Raw genomic sequence first — 25,077 nt, forward strand, 5'->3', positions numbered from 1 at the left:
GTAAGAAACAAATTTATCATGAAGATGTTTTTAACTAAAATACAAATGCATGTACAATAACGCTTCCTCCAGTCAAAAAGTGGTCTGGTCTGAATCAGGAGAAAAATTAAGCGCCATTTACAAGCCAAAGCAGCTCTAAATAAATATGTGGCTGGATTTTGATGTGAGAGACAACAGGAGGAAGCGCTATCGTGGATTATGAACTCATTCTAAACATCTTAATGATGAATTTGTTGTACTTGTGGATTATTGTGATGTTTTTATCAGCTGTTTGGACTCTCATTCTGACGGCACCCATTCACATCCATTGGTGAGCAAGTGATGCAATGCTGCATTTTTCCAAATCTGATAAAGAAACAAACTCATCCTAATCTTGGATGACCTGAGGCTGAGCGCATTTTTATTTTTGGCTGAACTACTGCTTTAAATGAACTAAAATACATGTTTATAGCGTGATTTAGTTGAGTATCCTGTTTCTCTTGGAAATATGTTAGAATGTAGAAATCAAATGCATTTCTTGTTGACTTTAATCAGCTCTGTGAAATCAAAGTCTGCTGCAGGTCTGCTGTAGTTTCTTATCACTGAGCGAGTGATAAAAGCCTCATTAGCCGTGACTTTCTCAAGGATTAGTTGGCAGCGAAATGTCCGATTTGTGTTCAGGCCTCATTAGCACAAGATCAATCCCAGACTGATTGTATTTGGCCGCGGCGAGCGTACGGGATCCTGCCGTCGCCGACACATGCTATGCATTATTCTGGTTTCTTTTTCGTAGCGTGTGCCGTATGATGCAGCAGATGTGGATATTTTGGCCTCCCTGCCAGCTAGAATTGTGGGAAATAATCAGCGGGCCGCTCTGGTGAGTTGGCTGGTTCATCTGTGTGTGTTCATACTGTATGTGGTTTCCGGTGTACGTGTGTGTTTGATGGAGGATGTGGTGAGGTGAGGTCAAAGGTCACGCTACAGGTGGGTCAATATTGACAGAGTGACACAGTGAGGACAGTGATTCAGAGTGATTCCACAGACACACAGCTCTCTGTGTGTGTGTGTGTGTGTGTGTTCAGACAGACAGACAGACGGAGGTGATCAAAGCGCAGGAGTTTGTTTGGAAGACTCACACTGTCTTCCTGCACAAGGCTGAAAGAAAACATTAGAACAGCAGAAAACCAGATGTGCACAAACACACACAGTGTTGAGCTTTAGGATATTAAATTCAATGCAAAGTGACTCCACACATGCTTGTTCTTTTGACGTGTTTCTGTAAAGTCTCTGAACATGTGACTCATCTTTATTTACTGGATCTTATTTTTGGTTTTGTACAACCAAAAAATATATTTTAACATTCTGTGCAATTTCCTATGCATTTGCAATAACATTTTTTAAATTATGTAGGGGGGAAAAAGTCTTTTTTTTTCTTTCTTTTCTGGACATATATTTATAAGTTTGTTAAAATATATATATTTTTGTCTGTAGGAAAAAAAGTTTTTTCATTGTGCATTCCAATTCACCTCGATCAAAGTTGGGTTATTTTGATTAAATAAAAATAACAAAAAATACAGCTAACACAAAACACAATAAAAACATGATAACATAAAAAAACTAGTTATCTGTTTTTGCAAATAAACTCTTATGCAGTAAAACAAAATAACAACACTCGTCATGTTTTCCACACTGCTTTTTTATTACATAAGCACAAGAAATAATAATATTTTTATTCATATGCATCAGTATAACAGTACATGATAAAAAGTGTTTAAAATGTTCAAAATGGACTCATTTAAGTAAAAAAAAATAGCATTAAAACTTTTGCAGTATTCACATTGTTGCAAAATGATTAGTGTTGTCAAATTGATTAATCGCGTTTAATCACATCCAAAATAAATGTTTGTGTTTAAATAATATGTGTATATTTATGCGTATATATATATATATTAGAAATATTTCTATTTTTTATGTATATTTTGGTTGCAATTTCACAGCCCAAAAAATTATATATTTGTGTTTTTTACAATATTCAACTATGTAATGGAAATAAAAGCAATGTTAAAAAAGCCTGATTTTTTTTTTTTTTTTTTGCTATTATATTTTACAATCCAATTTACATTTTACGTGTATATTTTTACTTTTGCAGTATTCACATTGTTGCATTGTCGCTTTATGGCTAAATCATTAGTGCTGTCAAATCGACTAATTGCAATAAACTGCGTCCAAAATAAATGTTTGTGTTTGCATAATATGTGTGTGTGTGTGTGTTTATATGTATATATAAATAAATACACACACATACATGTGTATATATATTTGAGAAATATTTCTATATATTTTGGATGTGATTACTCATGATTAATCTGCACTAAAAATTATATATTTTTGGTTTTGTTTTTTTTACTCTATTCAACTATGAAATGGAAATAAAATCAATGAAATGGCTAATAGGAGTTTTTTTTTTTTTTTAATACTATTTTACATTCAAATTTACATTTTACATGAATGTTTTTACTTTTGCAGTATTTTTGCGATTAATTGCATCCAAAATAGAAGTTTGTTTACATAATATATGTGTGTGTATATTTATATGTATATATATATATATATATATATATATATATATATATATTATATTTGAGAAATATTTCTATATATATATATTTTTTTTTAGGATGTGATTAATCACGATTAATCGATTTGACAGCACTAAAAATGATATATTTGTGGGGGGGGGGTTTACGCTATTCAACTATGTAATGGAAATAAGAGCAATGAAGTGGCTAATGGGAGTTTGAGGAAAGGCTGTTTTTTACGATTATATTTTACATTCACATTTACATTTAACGTATATTTTTAACAGACACTTAAAGTGACATAAATGGCAACAGTAGAATCTTTTTTTAACAGTAGATATGTTGCCTATTTGTCTGAAATAAGATGATTTAATTATAAAAATGTGTATAAAAATGTGTATTATAGTTTTTATTAATATTTTAAATTAGTTTTTATTTTATACTTTCTGTTTGCATTTTAGTGCAAATAAAATAAATAAATATATAAATAAAAAAGTAAATAAATAATAGGGCTGTCAAATGATTAATCGCAATTCATTTGAGTTTGCCTAATAAATGTGTGTAATTATGTATTAATAAATACAAATGAATGTATATATTTAAGAGACATGTTGTTTATGTACAAAATATTTTTATTTATATATAATGTAAATTTATATAAAAATTAGAATAAATGCATATACTTGTAAATATTTCTTAAATATATACATGATTGTGTTTGCATTTTTATATACATAATTACAAACAGTACACACACACACATTAGGCAAACTCAAATTTTTATTTTGTATGTGATTAATTGTGAATAATCATTTGACAGCCCTAATATATATTTAAATTTAAAAAAATAAAATAAAAATAACAATTTAAATAAAAATGTAAAATAAAACAAAATGCAAAAAGTATTTATACAGCATGGTTGTACTTGTTTTATAAAACATTTTTTTTTGCTTTTAAAAATGACATTTTACATTAATAATGTTAAAAACAATCATTATTACTGTAATGATAATAACCACTGAGAATAAATGCAAATTACAAAAATATGTAAAAGTAAAATATTCAGATGAATCACAGTAATGAGAATTTGGGTGGTTAACTGTCATAAAAATAATGTTTCAGTGCAACTTTTCTTCAAAGCGCACACTCAAACGGTTTCACATGAGTGATATCGGCCACAAACTGAGTAGAGCATCAAAAAAAGGTGAAAAAGACTTTGAGAACGAGTTTCCCCTCGTCCCAGCGTGAGCTCATTAAGATTCCTGGGAGAAGTGCTCCATCACGGCCCTTCATACGCCGTTAATTGAGCACATGCTCGGGCGAACTCATTAAAGCGCGCGCTTCACGCTGCAGTTGAGACGCACTTAATTGGCCACCATTTAAATCATTAAGGGAAGCAGTAAAGTCAAAATCAGAGGCCCTGAATTACAGCCTTGCTCTGAAACCTCCCAAAACCCCTCTCAGATCTCTGATGAGGTTCTTGTTAACTCTCCGATGCAGATGTCGCCCTTGGCTACGGGCTAAACTACCCACAATCCCCCTCAAAACCGCCGTCGGCGTCATTAAACGGGGCTCGTAATGGATTTGACCCGAAGCGGCGACGCGCACGGACTGACCGTGGCAATGGTTTAGAGGTACGGAGGTGTGGCGGCCTGTGACCTCTGACCTCTTGTCCCATAGTGGCCCTTCAGAAGCAGGTTTCATTGCTGCTTACCAGCCCCTTTATGTGCCATTGAGTTATATTTCACTTTACTGACCCTAAAGGTCAGCCGGTCCTAACCTTTTGATCCAGATTCAAGTGTGAATCAGTGGAGAATGAGCTCACACTCCATAAAGACAAACGGCTCCGAGGAGATTTGAGAGAGCAAACATGATGAAACTAATGGCGTCAGTCCATCACCTCACATCTTAGTTTTATAAACACATTTTAACATCCAGAGTAATCCAGCTTTGTCTTTATGCCATCACAAGCTAATATCAGAAGCAAGGATATTATAGTGATGTAAAACTAAAACCATATATTTAGGAATGAATGAATAAATAGTCACGCAAAATATTTAAAAATAAAATAAACATTTTATATCAGCTGTTTTTCTCATTTTTAGTGACTTTAACTTGATGTACTAAAATAACTAAAACTAAAATAAAATATTATATATATATATATATATATATAAAATATTTATTTTTATTTATTAAAAATATATATATAAATAAATAAAAATAAATATTATATACATATGTATACACATACATACATACATACATATATACATACATATATATATATATATAATGTCTATATATGTATATAATATTTATTTTTATTTATTAAAAATATATATATAAATAAATAAAAATAAATATTATATACACATAGATAGATAGATAGATAGATATATATATATAGTATTCATAGTTTAAAAAGGCATAAATTAAAGCTAAAAAATAAAAAATCAATAAAACAAGTATAACCATGCTGTATAAATACTTTTTATGTTGACATATATAATTTATATATAATTTAATATAATTTTTTATTATTATTTATTATTGTATTTTTTTTTTCTTATTTGTTTGCTTTATGGCAAAGAAAATTGGTATAAAAAAGGTAATGAAAAAGGGTAAATGTAAAAAAAATTATAATGGACCTAAAACAGGCTTTATTAAAAATTTTATTTAAAAGCGCTTAAATTGAAAGCAGTAAAATAAGTATGAACATGCTGTAGAAGTACTTTCATTTTTAGTTTCATAGTTTCATTTTTTTTTGTTTATTTTTATTTATATATATATATATATATATATATATATATATGGTATATACCACTACTATATATGTATATAATATTTATTTATATTTAATTTTATTTATTAAAAATATATATATACTAATAAATAAAAAATAAATAAAAATAAATATTATATACATATATATAATGTATATACTGTATGTATGCATATATATGTATAATACTGATTTTATATATATATATATATACAATTTAAAAAACATAAATATTAAAAGCAGTTAAACAAGTATAACCATGCTGTATAAATACGTTTTGGTTAAATATATATTATTAATATACAATTTAACATATATATATTTTTTGCTTTATGGGTATGAAAATTGGTATAAAAAAACATGATAATGGACCTAAAACAGGCTTCATTTTCTATAAACAAAATCGAATAGTTTTTTAGTGAAATATAACCTGCAGTTTTGCTTTAATTGATGAGTGTGACTTTATAAATAGGAGAAACTCTCAGTTTGATGATCTTCTGTTGTTTCAACAGATGAACTGAATGTAGGATTGTGTGTAAGTTACTGTGTTTGTTGTGTGAGTAAACCGTTACACTGTCACTAAACTGTCAGCACAAAACCCCACTCGACCTCGCTGACGTGTGTGTGTGTGTGTGTGTGTGTGCACAGGCCTCATTCAGCCCAAGTGTATGTGTGCAGACGCCACACGGTCATTGTGTGTTTGTAGTGTCCTCTATAAAGCAGCTTCCTGCCCGTAACACCCCGGGGTGCTGCTGCTGCGTCCAGCCTCTTTGTTCACATCAGCTCTGCTCTTAACGACTGTCACAGAGAGTGTCAGCAAACGCCTGAGATATGACGTCTACAGACTCATGCATCCGCTACACTTTTACATCTCTGCAGGACAGTTTGATGCAGCATGTAGTTACTTTGTAGAGATATATATATATATATATGTGTGTATATATATATATCTTTTTGGGGTGTTTTTGGTCTCTGATGAGTTGAATGATAAACCCAGCATTACTGAAGTTTTTAGGACTTTGCAGATCCAAACATCTCTTGAACTCCTAAGTCAAGTTTTATCCCAATTATTACCTGGTTGTTTCAGTTTTGCACATTTTTTGATAATTAATTTGTGAGTCCATTTAGTCAGTGTTATTTCAGGATAACTGAGATGCTATTGTAGTTTTTATTCACATTTTTAATGATTTCTTTAAAAATAGATTTTTAAAAAAATAATGTTAGTAAAAAGTTTGGTATCTTTTTTTTATTATTTTATTGTTTTTTTTTTACTTTTTTTTTATACATCAGTATAGTTTTTGTTTAATCTCCATATCTCCCTTTTTATTTGTTTTTAATGTCTGTATAGTTTTTGTCATTTATTTATTTAGTTTTAAAGTGTGTTTGTATAGTTTTTGTTAACATTTTTAAAGAGATTTTTAATTATATATTTTAATTTTTATAGTCTCGGCTAAAGAAGTAGTACTTTTATTGTGTTCTTGTCATTTTTATGAGTTTTTAAATGTCTGTATAGTTTGTTTTTGATATCTCTTTTTTGAACATTTTATTAGTTTTTAATATTTGTATAGTTTAAGTATGTCAATGTAGTTTTGTTAATATTTTGAATTACATATTTTAATTTTTAGTTTTGGCAAAAAATGAGTACTTTTCTTGTTTTTGTAATTTTTTATTATTTTTACTCATTTGTTTTGTAATGTCTGTATAGTTTTTGTCATTTTTATTAGTTTTTTTTATGTGTATAGTTTTTGTTTGTAATATCTTTTATTTTTAATGTTTTATTAGTTTTTAATATCTGTGTAGTTTTTGACATGTGTTAGTTTTTTTAAAAGTATGTCAACATAGTTTTGTTAATTTTTTTAATTATATATTTCATTTTTTAGTTTTAGCTAAAAAAATTCTACATTTCTTGTGTTTTTGTCTTTTTTAGTTTTTGAATGTCTATATAGTTTGTTTTTAATATCTCTAGTTTATTTTACTTTTTTATATATATCTGTATAGTTTTTTAATATCTCTAGTTTATTTTACTTTTTTATATATATCTGTATAGTTTTTTTGTTCTTACATCTATAATTTTGTAACGTTTTTAGTTTTTAATATCGGTATAGCTTTTGACATTTTTATTAGTCAACATAGTTTTGTTAATATTTGTAATGGGATTTTTAATGATATGTTTTGATTTTTACAGTTTTAGTAAAGTAGTTTCTTCTGTTTTTTTTTTTTTTTTGTTATTTTTATGAGTTTTTGAATATGTCTATAGTTTTTGTTTTTAATATCTCTATTTTTTTTTTTTTACTGTTTTTGATATGTGTATAGTTTTTGATATTTTAATTAGTTTTTTAAAGTATATAAATATAGTTTTTGTTAATATATTTAATTGGGATTTTTAATTAAATGTTACATTTTTAATTTTTTAATTGTTTTAGCAAAAAGTAATACTTATCTTGTGTTTTTGAATGTCTATATAGTTTTTGTTTTTAATATCTATAGTTTTTGTCATTTTATTAGTTTTTTTAAAATATGTTTGTATAGTTTTTGTTAATATTTTTTAAAGAGATTTTTAATTCAATATTTTAATTTTTATAGTTTCAGCAATAGTAGTACTGTTTTAATGTCTATATAGTTTGTTTTTAATATCTCTAGTTTATTTGACTTTTTATTTTGCCTGTATAGTTTGTCATTTTTATTAGTTTTTTTAAATATCTATAGTTCATTTTTAATATCTCTACTTTTTTTTTTTTTATTTTTTATTAGTTTATAATATCTGTAAAGTTGATATTTTTATTAGTTTTTTTTTTTAAGTACATCAATATAGTTTTTGTTAATATATTTAATGGAATTTTTAATTATATGTTTTAATTTTGAAAGTTTTAATAAAACGTAGTACTTGTTTTTGAATGTCTATATAGTTTTTGTTTTTAATATATCTATAGTTTTTGTCATTTTTATTAGTTTTTTTAAAGTATGTTTGTATATTTTTTGTTTTTATTATTAAAGAGATTTTAAATTATATATTTTTATTTTTTGTATAGTTTTAGCAAAAGTAGTACTTTTCTTGTGTTTTTGTAATCTTTGAGTTACGTCTATATAGTTTTTGTTTTTAATATCGCTAGTTTGTTTCTTTGTTTGTTTTTTTTATTCTTATTAGTTTTTTTTTCTTAGTAGTTTAATCAAAGCGTATATATGAAATCAGTCTTAGCGAGGTCAAATGTTAGTGGCCAACACATCAGTCACATGAAGCTGGATGACCAAAGATGCGTTTCGGTGTGGTTTGGTTTCAGTAAAGTGTTTTCAGCGGGCGTCTGACCTGTGTTTGCGAGTGATCATCTCTGTAAGTCAATATCAGGCTGCAGCATTTGACCTCTCGCTATTGTTTAGGGCCGCGGCCATTGCTTTTTACAGTAGGATAACAGCGTTTTATTGTTGTTTATGGCCGTTCCTTTGTTAGGCCTGTGTTCTGATAACGGCCATTGGCAGGTCATTAAAGTCCCAGAACAGCCTCGCTTTTATGATAAGGAGTGGACACAACTGAGGTCTATCTGGAACAATGGCTGCTAACGGTCATAAATAGCAGCCAAACTCAGGGCCATCGCACCAGTCTGACCCTCAAACCCCCCCTCCAAAGCATGCTGGGATATCTAGAGCCAATACACACAGCCTGACCCCAGAGATCCAGAGACAAATTTGAGTAAATCACCGGGTCACTGGTTTTGTGGTCCAGAGTCACATTTATCAATTATGCATAAGTGAAACGGGTCAGATTTCTGTAATAGTGCTAGTTTATAATACATAATAACCAGGTTTATATATTTATCATCAATACATCTAATTTGTTTGGATTTTAATGAACATTTTAATGACTTGAATGCTGGTTGTTCCACATCTAGTCATATTTGAACCAATTCTCATACTTTTTAAATTTAGTAAATTTAGTTGTATTCACAATTAACAGATTTATGCTGGTTCTAAACTGTTTAAATAAATTATTTTCCTATAAAATCATAATAAAAAAAACAAATAGTTAATAGACTATTCCAGTAGTTTTATTTTATTTTATTTTATTTTATTTTATTTTATTTTATTTTATTTTATTTTATTTTATTTTATTTTTAATTTAATTTAATTTAATTTAATTTAATTTAATTTAATTTAATTTAAATTTGATCCATTTCATTTCCTTTCATTTTGATTAACAAATATGCATCCCAGTTGTTTATATTAAAAATAAAATGTTTTTATCTGGTCTGCTGAGTTTAAATAAATGATTTTTCTATAAAATCATAATTAAAAAAAACAAAACAATAGTTAATAGACTATTCCAGTAGTTTTGTTTTATTTAATTTCATTTCATTTTATTTTATTTTACTGAGAGCAGAAATCTGACCTGTTTCATTTAATTATGATTAACAACTATGCATCCCATTGTTTATATTAAAAATAAAATGTTTTTATCTGGTCTATATTGGCTTTTGGTAGAATTTGTCAATTCCGAATGGCATTCACAATTAAAAGATTTATGCTTATTTTAAAGAGTTTAAATAAAATATTTTTCTATAAAATCATAATAAAAAAAACAAATAGTTAATAGACTATTCCAGTAGTTTTGTTTTATTTTGTTTTGTTTTATTTTATTGAGTGCAGAAATCTGACCTGTTTCATTTAATAAAAATTAACAAATGTGCATCCCATTGTTTATATTACAAATAAAATGTCTTTATCTGATCTGTATTTGCTTTTTGGTTGAATTTATGTCAATTTTGAGTGACATGCCATTTCAGTACAAATGTCTAAATATTAGTAATTATTAACCATTTATTAATAATTACCAACAAGTATTTATAATTCATTTCTGCATTTTTTTTTTTTTTTTTTTCATTTAAACATTTTTCTAGTCAAATTTGGACTTTTGGCTAAATTTGTCAGTAATTATGTTAATAATTTACGAATAATTATAAATAAGTATTTATGAATAATTTCTGCATATGTTTTTTTTTTTTTTTCATTTAAACTTTTTTCCCTAGTCTATATTCACTTTTTGGTTCAATTTATGTAAATTCAGAGTGACATGCTATTTCAGAACAAATGTCTAAATATTTATTAATAATTCACAAATAATTATGATTGCGTATTTATGAATAATTTCTGCTTTTTTTTTCCATTTAAACTTTTTTTCCTACTCCGTATTGGCTTTTTGGTTAAATTTGTCAATTCTGAGTGACGTGCCATTTCAGAAATATCTAATTATTATTTATGAATAATGAATATTTTTTTTATTTTATGAATTTGATTAATAAAATTTTAAGTACAAAAACATTTCAGAAAAAATAACTAAATATTTAAATAATTTTCCCTGGACAAAGTCGTTTTCTCACTCGTATTTTTGTCTTTTTTTTCTATTATAAATATTTAAGATCTTAAATCAAGATGCATTAACTTGAGATGCATCCAAATTAATCCAAATTATTTATTTATTTATATTATATTTATTATTTAATTATTGTTATTTTAGAACAAATACCTAAATATGAAATAATTTTCACTAAAGTCATTTTCTCATTCAGTATTTTTGCTGTTTTCTAGTACAAACAACGAACATCTTAAATCAAGATGCATATAGTTGAGATGCAAAATTACAGTTAATGTTAAAACAAAACGGATGTGTGTAATTTGTGTGTGTAAAGTCCAAAAGGCCTTTGCTAATGTTTCTATATCCTTGCTTTATAGGCAGAACCGTATGCACTCAGAGCTGTTTAACGATCTACAACAGGAACACGGTCGTCCATGTGATAATTAGCCCACATTAAGAGTCTGAATTTAGGACGCTGTCAAATATGGGTCAGTCGTTTGGGGCCCGAGTCCTACAAGCTCCCTCGAGATCACGTTAAAGAGGAATGTGACCGTAGCATTGGCCGCTAACGGAGGAGGCTCTTCGGTACGAGCGTGTCCGGACGCGTCGGGTCACGGCGGCCTTTCTGTTTTACGGCCCGGGAGGTTGGAGCCAGGTGTGAGGTGCTGTTTGAATCGCTGTGACCGTGAGGGGCCGGACGGGATGAGATTTACGACCCCTCTTGTGCTTAGAAAGGATCCCGGGTCAGGGATGTGTGACTTGTCCTGTTTTATATTGCACAGGAATCCTTGTTCAACCCTGAACTGTGAAACAAGAGCCAAAGCGCAGCAGCAGCGGAGCGTTAGCCTGATGGATTGGTCTATTTTCATGGCCGTCCTGAAAACTGGGATAGATGGAGTGCTCACGTGAAGGGCTCTTCGAGGGTTTTGGGAAACCTTTGGTATTTTTGGTTTGGGAGTTTGTATAAATGACTTCATTCACATCCGGCGGTGTTTGCAGGGTGCGGCGCTCGCTGACCTGGGATTCGACACACAGCGACTCATTTATCACTTTCTTGCTCAATATTTATTTATTTTAGCAGATTTTTTTTCTAGGCTAGTCTCTTCTGCTCACCAAGCCTACATTTATTTGATTCAAAGTACAGCAAAAACAGTACAAATTTGAAATATTTTTACTGTTTAAAATAACTGCTTTCTGTTTAAAAATATTTTAAAATGTAATTTATTCCTGTGATCAAAGCTGAATTTTCAGCATCATTACTCCAGTCTTCAGTGTCACATGATCATTTTTTTTCAAGATTCTTTGAAAAGATCCAAAGATTTGAAATAAAAAGCTTTTGTAAAGCTTTTGGGAAAAGAAATGATAGAAATAAATAGTTTTATTTATCAAGGATGCTTTAAACTGATTAAAAGTGATGGTGAAGGCATTAATAATGTTAAAAAGATTTATATTTTAGATAAATGCTGTTCTTATGAACTTTATGTTCATTAAAGAAACCTGAAAAAATTCTATTCAGCTGTTTTCATCATCATAATAATAATAATAAATGTTTTTTGAGCAGCAAATCAGCATATTAGAATGATTTCTGAAGGATCATGTAACACTGAAGACTGGAGTAATGATGCTGAAAATTCAGCTTTGATCACAGAAATAAATTACATTTTAAAATATATTTAAAGAAAAAACTGTTATTGTAAGTAGCAAAAATATTTCAAAATTTTACTGTACTTTGGATCAAATAAATACAGGCTTGGTGAGCAGAAGAGACTTATTTAAAAAAAATCTGATAGTGTATATTGGCTTTTTGGGTGAGTTTACAGCAATTTTGGGTGAAAAATGCCATTTTAGAGCAAATGTATAAATATTGCACCATTTATGAACCATTTCACTTGAAAAAGTTTCTCACTTTTTCTTTCAGATTCTGATTCTGATTTTTTCTAAACAGCATTTATCTGAAATAGAAATCTTTTTTAACATTATTAATTTCTTTACCATCACTTTTGATCAGTTTAAAGCATCCTTGCTACATAAAAGTATTAATTTCTATAATTTAATTGCCAAAAGCTTTTTATTTCAAATAAATGCTGATGTTTTGGATCTTTCTATTCAAAGAATCCTGAAAAAAAAAAAAAAGTTTTAAAAGGATCATGTGACACTGAAGACTGGAGTAATGATGCTGAAAATTCAGCTTTGATCACAGAAATAAATTACATTTTTAAATTTATTAAAATATTTTAAATAGTAAAAATATTTCTAAATTGTACTGTTTTTGCTGTTTTACAGTAATTTTGAATAAAAAAATTCCATTTTAGAACAAATGCACAAATATTGCACTATTTATGAACCATTTCACTGAAAATAGTAACTGGTACTCAGTATTTTTCGTCTTTTCCAGTACAAATATCTAAGATGTATTTACCACTGAGCTTCATCAAACTTAATTTTGATCAATTTCTCAGAAAATAAGATGTGTTATTTTGCATATTTATACTGAAAAACAAGTCAAAACGTTTTGAGGTGAATGCAATGCATTGCATGAACCAAAACTGCATTGCAATGTCTATTTGAGGCCTGCATAAAAGACAATGTGGTTAAAATGACTTTTTCCAGTTTCTCAAGCTGTGAATTTGAATAGAAAACCCAAAATGTAGCCGTTAGCTCTTTCAAAGCATCTCTGAAATCCAATAATCATCCATTTGGACCCCAAAGCAATTCCTTTTCCATCTACAGTGTGACCCTGTGGAATTTAAACGTGATGCATGAAAAGCCTCTCGGCGAGTCAGAGGGTTTGTTTATCTTTCGGCGAGCCGCTAATACGAGGGGGTACGAATTCTCTCTTCCTCTTTGTTTCTCTAACACAAAGGGCTGTGCTTTGGCCCGGCTCCTGCTGTGTTTGCACCTCTGTGGCCTTGAACGCAACAATGGCGTTGTCCTCTGAAAAACCTCCGTCCCATTACCAGCCCTTTTATTCGAGGCGGCGCTCGTAAAAAAGCTTAGCGAGCATTCGGGGTCTGTTATAGGCCTGTATTAAAGATGGATTTGAGCTACGGTTGGTGTCGGCCAATTAACCGAGCTGTTGAATCCGACACTTTTTGCAAAGCCCAAGGGAAGTTTCCATTTCGTGAGCACAAAGTTGTTGGTTTGTTCCTCACCGCTTGAGGTACCAACAAAGACCACCCTGTGGAGAAGAGTCTAGTTTCATAACTTCCTCAAGCATCCCTCATTCAGGAAACCATCGGCCTCGTCCTCCCGGACGGAGCGCAAACTTTGGGCTTTGTTTGTTTAAACAACAGGAAGGTCTTCACCTTTAGCACATTCCACAGGAAATTAAGGCAAAATGAGGTAAAGCGTCTCTCTAGACGGGACTCTTGAGGTTTTCGGGGTCAGTACTTGGGCGCTCGTGTAAAGGGAGAATTCGTTTTCGTTCTTTATTCCGTTCGTATGCAGTCGTCATCATTTTGTTGTACTTCTAATATTACTTAATATATCACATGCTCCGAGACGCAGAAGCGGTGTCTGATTCATGAACAAACTGATTCTTTTTAATGAATCTGTTAAATGGATTCGCAAATCACATTAAATGATTCATTCACAAATTGGAATGATCCAAGTTGCTAGCATGTTTCTAGCATGATAAACTAGTTGCTAGCATGTTTCTAGCATGATTAACAAGTTGTTAGCATGTTGCTAGCTTAATTAGCAAGTTGCTAACTTGATTAGCAAGTTGCTAGCTTGATTAGCAAGTTGCTAGCATGTTTCTAGCATGATTAACTAGTTGCTAGCATGTTGCTAGCTTGATTAGTAAGTTGCTAGCATGTTACTAGCACGATTCGCAAATTGCTAGCATGTTGCTAGCTTGATTAGTTGCTAGCATGTTTAGCACGATTAACAAATTGCTAGCATGTTTCTAGCACATTAACAAGTTGCTAGCATGTTTCTAGCATGATTAACAAGTTGTTAGCATGTTTCTAGCTTAATTAACAAGTTGCTAACTTGATTAGCAAGTTGCTAGCATTGATTAACAAGTTGCTTAGCATGTTTCTAGCATGATTAACTAGTTGCTAATGTTTAGCAGCTTGATTAGTAAGTTGCTAGCATGTTACTAGCACGATTCGCAAATTGCTAGCATGTTGCTAGCTTGATTAGCAAGTTGCTAGCATGTTGCTAGCACGATTAGCAAATTGCTAGCATGTTTCTAGCACAATTAACTAGTTGCTAGCATGTTTCTAGCATGATTAACAAGTTGTTAGCATGTTGCTAGCTTAATTAGCAAGTTGCTTAACTTGATTAGTAAGTTGCTAGCTTGATTAGCAAGTTGCTAGCATGTTTCTAGCATGATTAACAAGTTGTTAGCATGTTGCTAGCTTGATTAGTAAGTTGCTAGAATGTTACTAGCACGATTCGCAAATTGCTAGCATGTTGCTAGCTTGATTAGCAAGTTGCTAGCATGTTGCTAGCACGATTAGCAAATTGCTAGCATGTTTCTAGCACAATTAACAAGTTGCTAGCATGTTTTTAACATGATTAATTAGTTGCTAGCATGTTTCTAGCATGATTAACAAGTTGTTAGCATGTTTCTAGCATGATTAACAAGTTGTTAGCATGTTTCTAGCATGATTAACAAGTTGTTAGCATGTTGAATTAGCAAGTTACTAACTTGATTAGCAAGTTGCTAGCTTGATTAGCAAGTTGCTAGCATGTTTCTAGCATGATTAACTAGTTGCTAGCATGTTTCTAGCATGATTAACAAGTTGCTAGCATGTTTCTAGCTTAATTAGCAAGTTGCTAACTTGATTAGCAAGTTGCTAGCTTGATTAGCAAGTTGCTAGCATGTTTCTAGCATGATTAACTAGTTGCTAGCATGTTTCTAGCATGATTAACAAGTTGTTAGCATGTTGCTAGCTTAATTAGCAAGTTGCTAACTTGATTAGCAAGTTGCTAGCTTGATTAGCAAGTTGCTAGCATGTTTCTAGCATGATTAACTAGTTGCTAGCATGTTTCTAGCATGATTAACACGTTGTTAGCATGTTGCTAGCTTAATTAGCAAGTTGCTAACTTGATTAGCAAGTTGCTAGCTTGATTAGCAAGTTGCTAGCTTGATTAACAAGTTGCTAGCATGTTGCTAGCACGGTTAGCAAGTTGCTAGCATGATTAGCTAGACAGATGAGTTTGAATGAGTTTAAATGGATTAGAAATAGTACACAGAAGGGAAGCTTGATTGAGTCTCAAGGGATTCTGGGAGTTTGAATAGTGTTGCTCATTCGAACATTCGTCAATGTAAGTCTATGAGATTTTTTTTAGTTTTAATCGTCATTTTTAGGAAAATTGTAATTCAGATCAGTTAGAAAAGATACAGCAACAATGTAAACAGTGTAAGTTTCAGAGTGAACATTACTACATCAGTCTCATCAACACAGTCCATATCAACAACAACAAAAATATTTGTACTCCATATAGTGGTTATTTTGGGAAAATCCAAGGTATTTCGAGCAGAAGGATTATAAAAAATATGTGCTAATATGTGCGGGTACTATTGTACTTTCACTTGAGTAAAATTGAAAAAGGAGCACTTTTACTCTTACTGTAGTAATATGTACTTCGTCCAGCGCTCTCATTGTTCAGCTGTATGATCACGTCTGAAGGAAAAGCCTTGTTTCTTTGGGTCTTCTTGTGGTTTGGCAACAGTTCTTGCCTTTTTAGTTCAGACTTCAGAAGTAGCCTCCAAAAAGTGTGTATTTCGCCAAACGGCACACATCCTGACAACAAAACATCCGTTCGGAAGTGGATTGGCTCTGATGGGCCTTTTTGATTTGCATTGTAAACGCTTCGTAAGGTTCCATGTGGAGTCTTTCAGGTGCTGTGGTTTGCCAAGTCCGTCGTTTTCCCACATTGTCGCCGCGGGTTGTTTTTCATGTCTGCGGGTTGAAGCCACTCCAATGATGTAATATTTAGCCTCTGGAAAGCTAACTTTAGCGGGGGAACCCAAGCAAAAAAAAACAGGTATTTCACTCCCCAGAACGCCATTGGGTGGGTTTTGTTGTGAAAACCTGGCAACCCTGATCTGGAGCCGCTGAAAACTTTGTTGACTTGAGAAGTGAAAGAGTGACATTTGACTGAAATTTAATTTAATACATGCAGTTACTTCAGTTTATGACCATTCATTTGTGGGTTGTCACTTGGTTTTGCTTAAAGTGACATTTGACAAAAATTAGAAGATATTTTTAGTAGACAATGATTGGATTAGGGTTTTTTGGGGGGTCTGTATTGGCCTTTTTGGTTGAGTTTGTCAATATAAGAACAAATTAATTATTTTTACAGCAAAGTGATTTTCTTTTCAGATTAAAAATCTAAACATTGTTAAACCAGCATTTATTTACTGGAGATGCACAATGACTTAAGATAAAAAGTCTTCAAATTTAATGAATTTGTGATTAAAATAAGATCAGATTTCCTTTTTTTTTTTTTTTTTTTTTTCTCATCAAATTAGTTTTGTTTTTCTGAGCCCATAGGTGGATTTATTATTATTATTATTATTATTATTATTATTATTATTATTATTTTTATTATCTAATTTTCAGCTATTTCTTATGATTAAAACAAGAATCAGCATACATTTACTGGAGATGCAAAATAATATAAGATAAAAAGTCTTGTCTTCTAAGAAATGTTTTAAAATTTAGTGAATTTTAGATAAAAAAATAAGATAAAATATAATGCAGTGGTGTCTTGTTTTTCCATTAATTTAGGTTTGTTTTTCTGACCCCATTGGTGGATTTTTTTTTGTTTGTTTGTTTTTTTTTCTCAACTCAACTAATTTTGACCAAAAAAAAATATATATATATATATTGTTAGTAGGGTCATAAAAATAAACACAATTCAAAGGGATAACAAGTTTATTTTTCACACATCACTGGCAAATATTTTTTTCTATGTTAAGAAGTCTTGTCTTCTAAGAAATGTTTTAAAATTAAGTGAATTTATAATTAAAATAAGATAAAATATAATTCAGTAGTGTCTGGGGGAAAATATATATAAATTATATTTATATTAATTATTTTTACAGCAAAGTGATTTTCTCGCTCAGTATTTCTGTCTTATTTTTTAGTTTAAATATCTAAAAATTCTTGATTCAGCATACATTTACTAGACATGCAAAATAACACACGATAAAGAGTCTTGTATTCTAAGGAATTGTTTAAAATAAAAATAATGTATAATTAAAATAAGATCAAATATAATGCAGTGGTGTCTAAAAAAACAATTGAATTAATTTAAATGAATTAATTCATCATTTAAATGAATTCATTTTTCTGACCCCACAAGTGGATATAATTAAATAAATATATATTTAATAAATCTATTTATTTCTTAATTTTTTTTAACCAAATTTTGACTAATTTCTTATGTTTAGAACAAAACAAAATCTGTCCGTGGGGTCAGAAAAATAAACTTACTCAATTTTTTTTTCTCATCAGATGTTATGTATCTTGATTTAAGAATATTTACAAATTTGTACTGGTAAACAAGACAAAAATATGAAAATGTTAAAGAACGAATATTGGAATTTAATTTATATATTATATTATATTATATTATATTATATTATATTATATTATATTATATTATATTATATTATTTATTTATTTATTATACCAAACAAGAACAAAATCTGTCAGTGGGGTCAGAAAAATAAACTTATTTATTATTATTATTATTATTATTATTATTTATTTATTTATTATTTTTAAATTTTTATGTATCTTGATTTAAGAATGTCTAGAAATTTGTTCTGGGAAACAACAAAAATACTGAGGATGAAAATAAACTAATTAAATTATTTTTACTGCAAAGTAATATATAAAATTTTATTTATTTTTATATATTTATTTTACCAAACAAGAACAAAATCTGTCAGTGGGGTCAGAAAAATAAACTTTTTCTTATTTATTATTATTATTATTATTATTATTATTATTATTTATTTTTCAATTTTTATTTTTTGTATCTTCATTTAGGAATGTCTAGAAATTTGTACTGGGAAACAATGACTGCAAAATGACTTAATATAAAAAGTCTTGTCTTCTAAAAAAAAATGTTTAAAATTTTGTGAATTTAAATAAAATAAAATATAATGGAAAAAAAAAAACCTTGTTTTTCTATTGACTCCCATGGGTGGATTTTTTTTTTTTTTTTTTTTACCTAATTTTTACCAATTCCTTATGTTTAAAACAAGAACAAAATCTGTCAGCGGGGTCAGAAAAATAAACTTATTCAAAGATTTTTTTTTTTCCTCATCTTGATTTAAGAATATTTACAAATTTGTACTGGTAAACAAAAATATTTAGCCCTGAACAACAAATGTTCAGTTTTAACCTCTGTAAGAGCAGACTGTGATAACATTGACATGACATTTGCATGTATAAGAACAAGAGCGAACTGTTGGGTGTTTTCACCCTGAAAGATGAGTTGCTCAAGAAACCTGAGGAAGGGGAGGGTGAAACTGACCACTGCTGTTCTGTGTTTGAAGTGAAGGGGGTTTGGTTTAGAGGGTCCGGAGCCCACGCTGAGGGCCGAGCTGTAGTTTTAGGGGGAGTGGCTCCACAGGACTGCAGTAAATGGAAGAGCCATCTGCTGGAGTCGCTCTCCAAACACTCTACTGTACACGTCCCGCTCCGTCGGCTCGCACACGTGCGTGAGAATTACGCGTCGACGTCTGCTTTGGATTTAGATGGGATGAGGCTCAAACTGAGGACATGTAGTCGAGGAACCACTGGACGTTTGGTTTAATTTGGAAAGCATCGAATAGAAGACGTCGCTGAGCGAGAAGGTGAGGTCAGTGTTGGGTTTTTGCTTTGGAAGTCTTTCCTACAGGGGTTTGGAGTGAATCTTTTAACCTATATTTTGCTATGTCACGTCCTAGTTCTTCTATATTTGGAAGCTATTCAGATCTGGGTCTAACCGTAGGTGCAGATTTAAAAGGTGTCAGAGTTGTCTTCTAGTCATTTGGGCTCCAGCGGGTCAAAACGCAGGTGGTCTTTGCTCTGTTGGGACAAGCCTTGAAGCCATTTGGTCCTGGAATAACACTCAAGGTCTTCAAAGTTTGGCCAAAAGTTTGGGAGGATCACCCAAATGCTCAAAAATGAGTCAACACTGCCGTCCTTCCTGTTTCTAACATAAAACATTCGTTGGATTTTTTTCGTCCTTATGGCATTTTAATGGGAAATACGTTTGTAAATATGTTTTCAGATCACATTTTGAGTAGCTTAAATATTTAAGTGCTTTAATATAATATATATTTTACATGCATCTCATTTGCAATCATTAAATGGCATCGTTTATAACGTATCAGTGTTATTTTGGCTCCACTTTACCTATTTTTGATTTATTGGCCACTGTTTGTTTGCCCATATGAGGGTTTTAGTTTGAGCTTAGAGTTGGTTTATTGTTGAAATTCTAGTTTGGTGTAATTTTTGGATAAAAGTGCTAAGGTTGAAAATGTTAAAGAACAAACATATGAACTATTTTTACAGCAAACTCAGTATTTCTGTCGTATTTTCTAGTTTAAACATCTAAACGTTCTTAAATCTAAGCATACATTTACTGGATGCAAAATGGCTAAAAAGGATAAAAAGTCTTAGAAATTGTTTCAAATTAAGTGAATTGTTTTTCCATTGAATTAGGGTTGTTTTTCTGACCCCATAGATGGATTTTTCTTTTCACTGTTTGTTTGTTTGTTTAATAAACTCACCTAATTTGACCATTTTTTGTTTTAAACAAGAACAAAATCAGTTAATAGGGTCAAAAAAAATAACCTTATTTTAATATTTTTGTTCTGTTGTAACTATTTAAAATAGTTTGTGTATATATATATATATATATATATATATACACACACAAGTCTATAACAAGAATAACAATTTTCAGACACCAATAATATTTTATAGATAAAAAAAAAATCTCTATATAAATCTCTATATAAAAATCTGTATATAACTATACTATATAAATATATAAATTATATATAAATTTACTGGAGATGCAAAATTACTTAAGATAAAAAGTCTTGTCTAAAACTTCTAAAAATGTGAATTTATGATTAAAATATGATTTAAAAAAAAAACAATCCAGTCATGTCTGAAAAATGAACTTTTTTCCCCCCATTGAATTAGGTTTGTTTTTCTGACCTCATAGATGGATTTGATTTTATTTTTTTAACATTTTGACCATTTTTTTGTTTAAAACAAGAACAAAATCTGGTAAGGGGGTCAGAAAAATAAACTTAATTCAAATATTTTATTCTATTATAATAATATTTTATATATATATAAAAAAAATTTACTGGAGATGCAAAATGACTTCAGATAAAAAAAGGAAAAAAGCGTGTTTTCTAAGAAATTATTTTAAATTATTTGATTAAAACAAGATAAAATACAATCCAGTCATGTCTGAAAAAAAGATGTTTTTCATTCGAATTAGGTTTGTTTTTCTGACCCCATAGATGTATTTTTTTTATTTTTATTTTTTTTTTTAAAGTCACCTAATTTTGACCATTTTTAATGTTTAAAACAAGAAGAAAATCTGTCAGTGGGGTCAGAAAAATAAACTTAATTCAAAGGGAAAACAAGTTTATTTTTCAGACACCACTGGCAAATATTTTATTCTATTTTAACGATATATTCTTATGTTATGAATCTTGATTTAACAATGTTTAGAAATTTGTACTGGGACAAAAATGTTAAAGAACAAATATCTAAATTATTTTTACAGCAAAGTAATTTTCTCAGTATTTTTTTATTTTTCCAGATTAAAAATCTAAACAATTAAGCATACATTTAGTGGAGATGCAAAATGACTTAAGATGAAAAGTCTTGTCTTCTAAGAAACTACGTGAATAATATGATGTTTTCAGTGTGAGTTGAGGGTTGGTTTGATTTAGTTGAAGTTAAGGTTAGGGTTTGCTGTAGTTTTGGCCTTGTTTGTTTTAGAAGACTCAGAGATGCTTTTGTATTCAAGTGTTTTTTGGAAGTGACAAACGTCTGTATGTGTTGGATCGAAGTTTTATTACTGGCACAACAGCCGCGGAGAGAAACTCCTCATTTGCGGAGCGCAGGAATCGCTCACATCGTCTGCCAGTTCTGCTGTTCTTAACATTAAATCCATAGACCGAATTCCAGCATTGACTCAGATCTGGACCGGGCCAAATCAAACAGGTCCTGACGGGCCGGACTAATGGAGCGCCATCGGTGCCAGCGGATCTGCCGAACGAGCGGCTGTATGAACGTTTCCACATTTACTGGGCTTAATGGAGGCTTGCTTTCACACACACCCCATTCATAATCATCTATGTATCTATAATGACTGTCATTTTGAGTCAAAATGGGATATTTGTGTCAGGTTATGTTCCCATTTACTATTTCTCAAAACTTCTGTTGGCCTAACTTACAGCAGGTTCATACAGATACTGTAAAATGAAATTCCAGGACCTGCAAGGACTTTTCAAGCACTGCTTTTTTATTTTTAAGGAGTTCAATCAGAGATCTCACTTACTGAACAAAGTCTTCGCAAAAAATTAAGCAAAGCACATGTGTATTACTACTAATGTATTACAGAGTATACAACACTTTTACTATAATAAAACCAATGTTAATTTTCTTAAAGGTTCTTTTTTTGTTTTTATAACTGTACTGCATTAATGGTTTGTTTTCTACTGTTACGTCAGGAAAAAAAAGCCGATCTAAAGCAAAAGGTTCGCTACCGCTCTGAAGTTCTGATCGAAATCAAATGATTCGTGATCCATGCTCTGAAGTCCTGATCTGAATTTTCTTTACTTCAAATCGCGCATCACAAATCATTAGATTTGAATCGTTTAATTCGTAAATGATTCGCGAATCTGTTCCGATCTAAATCAATTGAGTCATGATACGCACTACAAAGTCCTGTCCTGAATCAAATGATTCTCGATATGCGAGATTCTGATTGCGAATCAAATGATTCGCAATCAGCGCTCTGAAGTTCCGATCTAAAGCAAAAGATTTGCTACCGCTCTGAAGTTCTAATCTAAATCAAATGAATTTTATTTAGATCAGGACTTCAAATGGCATATCACAAATCACTTGATTTGAATCGTTTAATTTGAAAATGATTCACAAACCCATTCCGATCTAAATAAATTGAGTCACAATACGCACTCCAAAGTCCTGATCTGAATCAAATGATTCTCGATATGTGAGGTTCCGATCTGAACCAAATGATTCGCAATTAGTGCTCCGAAGTTCCGATCTAAAGCAAAAGATTCGCTACCACCCTGAAGTTCCGATTGAAATCAAATGATTCGTGATCCACGCTCTGAAGTCCCAATCTGAATTTCTGAAATCTGAAATTGCGTATCACGAATCATTAGATTTGAATCGTTTAATTTGCGAATGATTCACAAACCCGTTCTGATCTAAATCAAATGAGTCATGATACACGCTCCCAAGTCTCGACCTGAATCAAATGATTTGCAATACGCGATTCGATTGGAGCGCTTCGAAATAGTGAATTATTTTGCGACGTTTAATTTGCGAATGAATCGTTTAATTTGCGAATGATTCACAAACCCGTTCTGATCTAAATCAAATGAGTCATGATACACGCTCCCAAGTCTCGACCTGAATCAAATGATTTGCAATACGCGATTCGATTGGAGCGCTTCGAAATAGTGAATTATTTTGCGACGCAGTGGTTTAACTGATTCAGAGTTTCGAAAAGCTCATCTACAAGCATCACTATTCGAAATTAATTTTTAATCTTTTAATTTGATCTGGTTTTTGCTAGTGAATCGCTTGAAATGAATGATCAAAATCACGAGTTTGATTCAATCGGAGCGGTTCCAGTGTAAACGACTCAGTTGATTTGATTCATATTTTCCCTTTTACGGCCCTGTCAGTACTACTAATGACATTAACTGAAATGAGCAAAAAAGGTATGATTTTTTTTTTTTAATTGTGTGAATTTTGAGTGAAAAGGTATGTGCTTATTGACAAAATAAAAAGCACTTATTTCACAGATACATTGTCTTTCAATAATTCAAGCACTTTTCAATTACCACTTCAGGAATATTGCTGTTTTCAAGTGTTTTCCAAGCCTTAGATTTCAAAAAGTCCAATTCAAGTAGTTCCAGCACCTTCAAACTGGTTTTAAACATGCTATTTTTGTACTTAACAGTTGTTCTGAAGTTGTGGAAATGACCTATTTAAGATGTAATTAGTTGTGTCTTGACCTGGTGTCCTCAGGACACACATGCGAATGATTCTGTCAGAGCGTTCATTTGCATTGTGTTGTATGATTTTCATTAGCCTTGTGAAGGAATGCATAATTTAAAGTAAAAATAAAGTCTATGCTGAGGGTCCATTACCATATGAGTCGCTGGCAGTTACCCCAATGAGATCACCCGGGGTCCATCCCCTCCCCAGGCGACTCGCCCTCCACCCATCTACCCCCTGTTGAGGGCCATTCAGGCCTCCCGTGGGTGGATCTAAAAGATATGCATCTCAGACCTCCAAAGTCATGTTAACAAGCAGCTCTACAAGAGAGCAGGCTGTTAAACACTCGGGCCTGGAGGGCTTTTTCAGGGCGAGCGGCGCAGACAGGAACTGCCTCGGGTTCCCCGAGGTCCCTGCGATTCACTCAGAGCCACTCAATCGTAAAATGGCTGTTTATTTTCGATGAAACATTACTGCGGTTTCTCTTCACTTCAGTTGTTGATTAGATCTGGAGGCTCAGGAAGTGATGCTGATGCCATCTAAGACAGAAATTAGCATACTTAAGGAGACCGTTTAGCAGAATGGGTGTTGCCACTTTGAGATCCCTTCCTGTATCAGCGACTTCCTCTGAAAAAATATCATATCCTAGTGGATTCTGCACCACCGGAAGGAAGACCTAAACATTTATACCGTGTAAAGGTTGTTCTGAGAAGAGTTTGGGGTATTTAAAAGCCAAAGGAAACAGAAAAAATTGGGAAACAAACACTTTGGTGTTTCCACAGTGTTTCCACAGTCCAACTGAAGTAAATTTCAGGCCATGCTGGGTCATTTGCTCTGAAATCTCATGTTAAAACATCAATTTAACTGCAATGCAATATGCCTACCAAGCATTAATTTATAGTTGAGCCTTCTGATAATCAGGGTTCGTACAAGATGCTTAATGTGAATTTGACTTTTGGAAATTTAGGACCTGGCAAACCCTTGAAAATAGCAATATTCCTGAAGAGGAACTTGAAAAGTGCTTGAATTATTGAAAGACAGTGCATTTATGAAATAAGTGTTTAATTTTTTCAATAACCACATATCTTTTAATTATTTTAGTGTCATAAAACTAGCAAGCTAAGCCAGTATTAGTACTAATAATGT

The 25,077-nt window shown here is 31.1% G+C and overlaps 1 protein-coding gene across 3 annotated transcripts in view; it reads left to right on the forward strand.

Annotated features, from left to right (window-relative positions):
* The window catches only part of prickle1a (prickle homolog 1a), a 41,268-nt gene that overhangs the window by 8,296 nt on the left and 7,895 nt on the right, over positions 1–25,077 (forward strand). The window contains exon 1 of one of the 3 annotated variants that reach the window (XM_051099741.1): positions 19,339–19,519. The exons of 1 other annotated variant lie outside the window; for it this stretch is intronic. The gene's annotated coding sequence lies outside the window, so the exon portion shown is untranslated. Of the gene's footprint in view, positions 1–19,338; positions 19,520–25,077 lie in introns of those variants that run through there. One more of the 3 variants, XM_051099740.1, reaches the window with a different exon arrangement.

Source organism: Labeo rohita, chromosome 25 (assembly GCF_022985175.1).
Source record: "Labeo rohita strain BAU-BD-2019 chromosome 25, IGBB_LRoh.1.0, whole genome shotgun sequence".
NCBI classification, from domain to species: domain Eukaryota; kingdom Metazoa; phylum Chordata; class Actinopteri; order Cypriniformes; family Cyprinidae; genus Labeo; species Labeo rohita.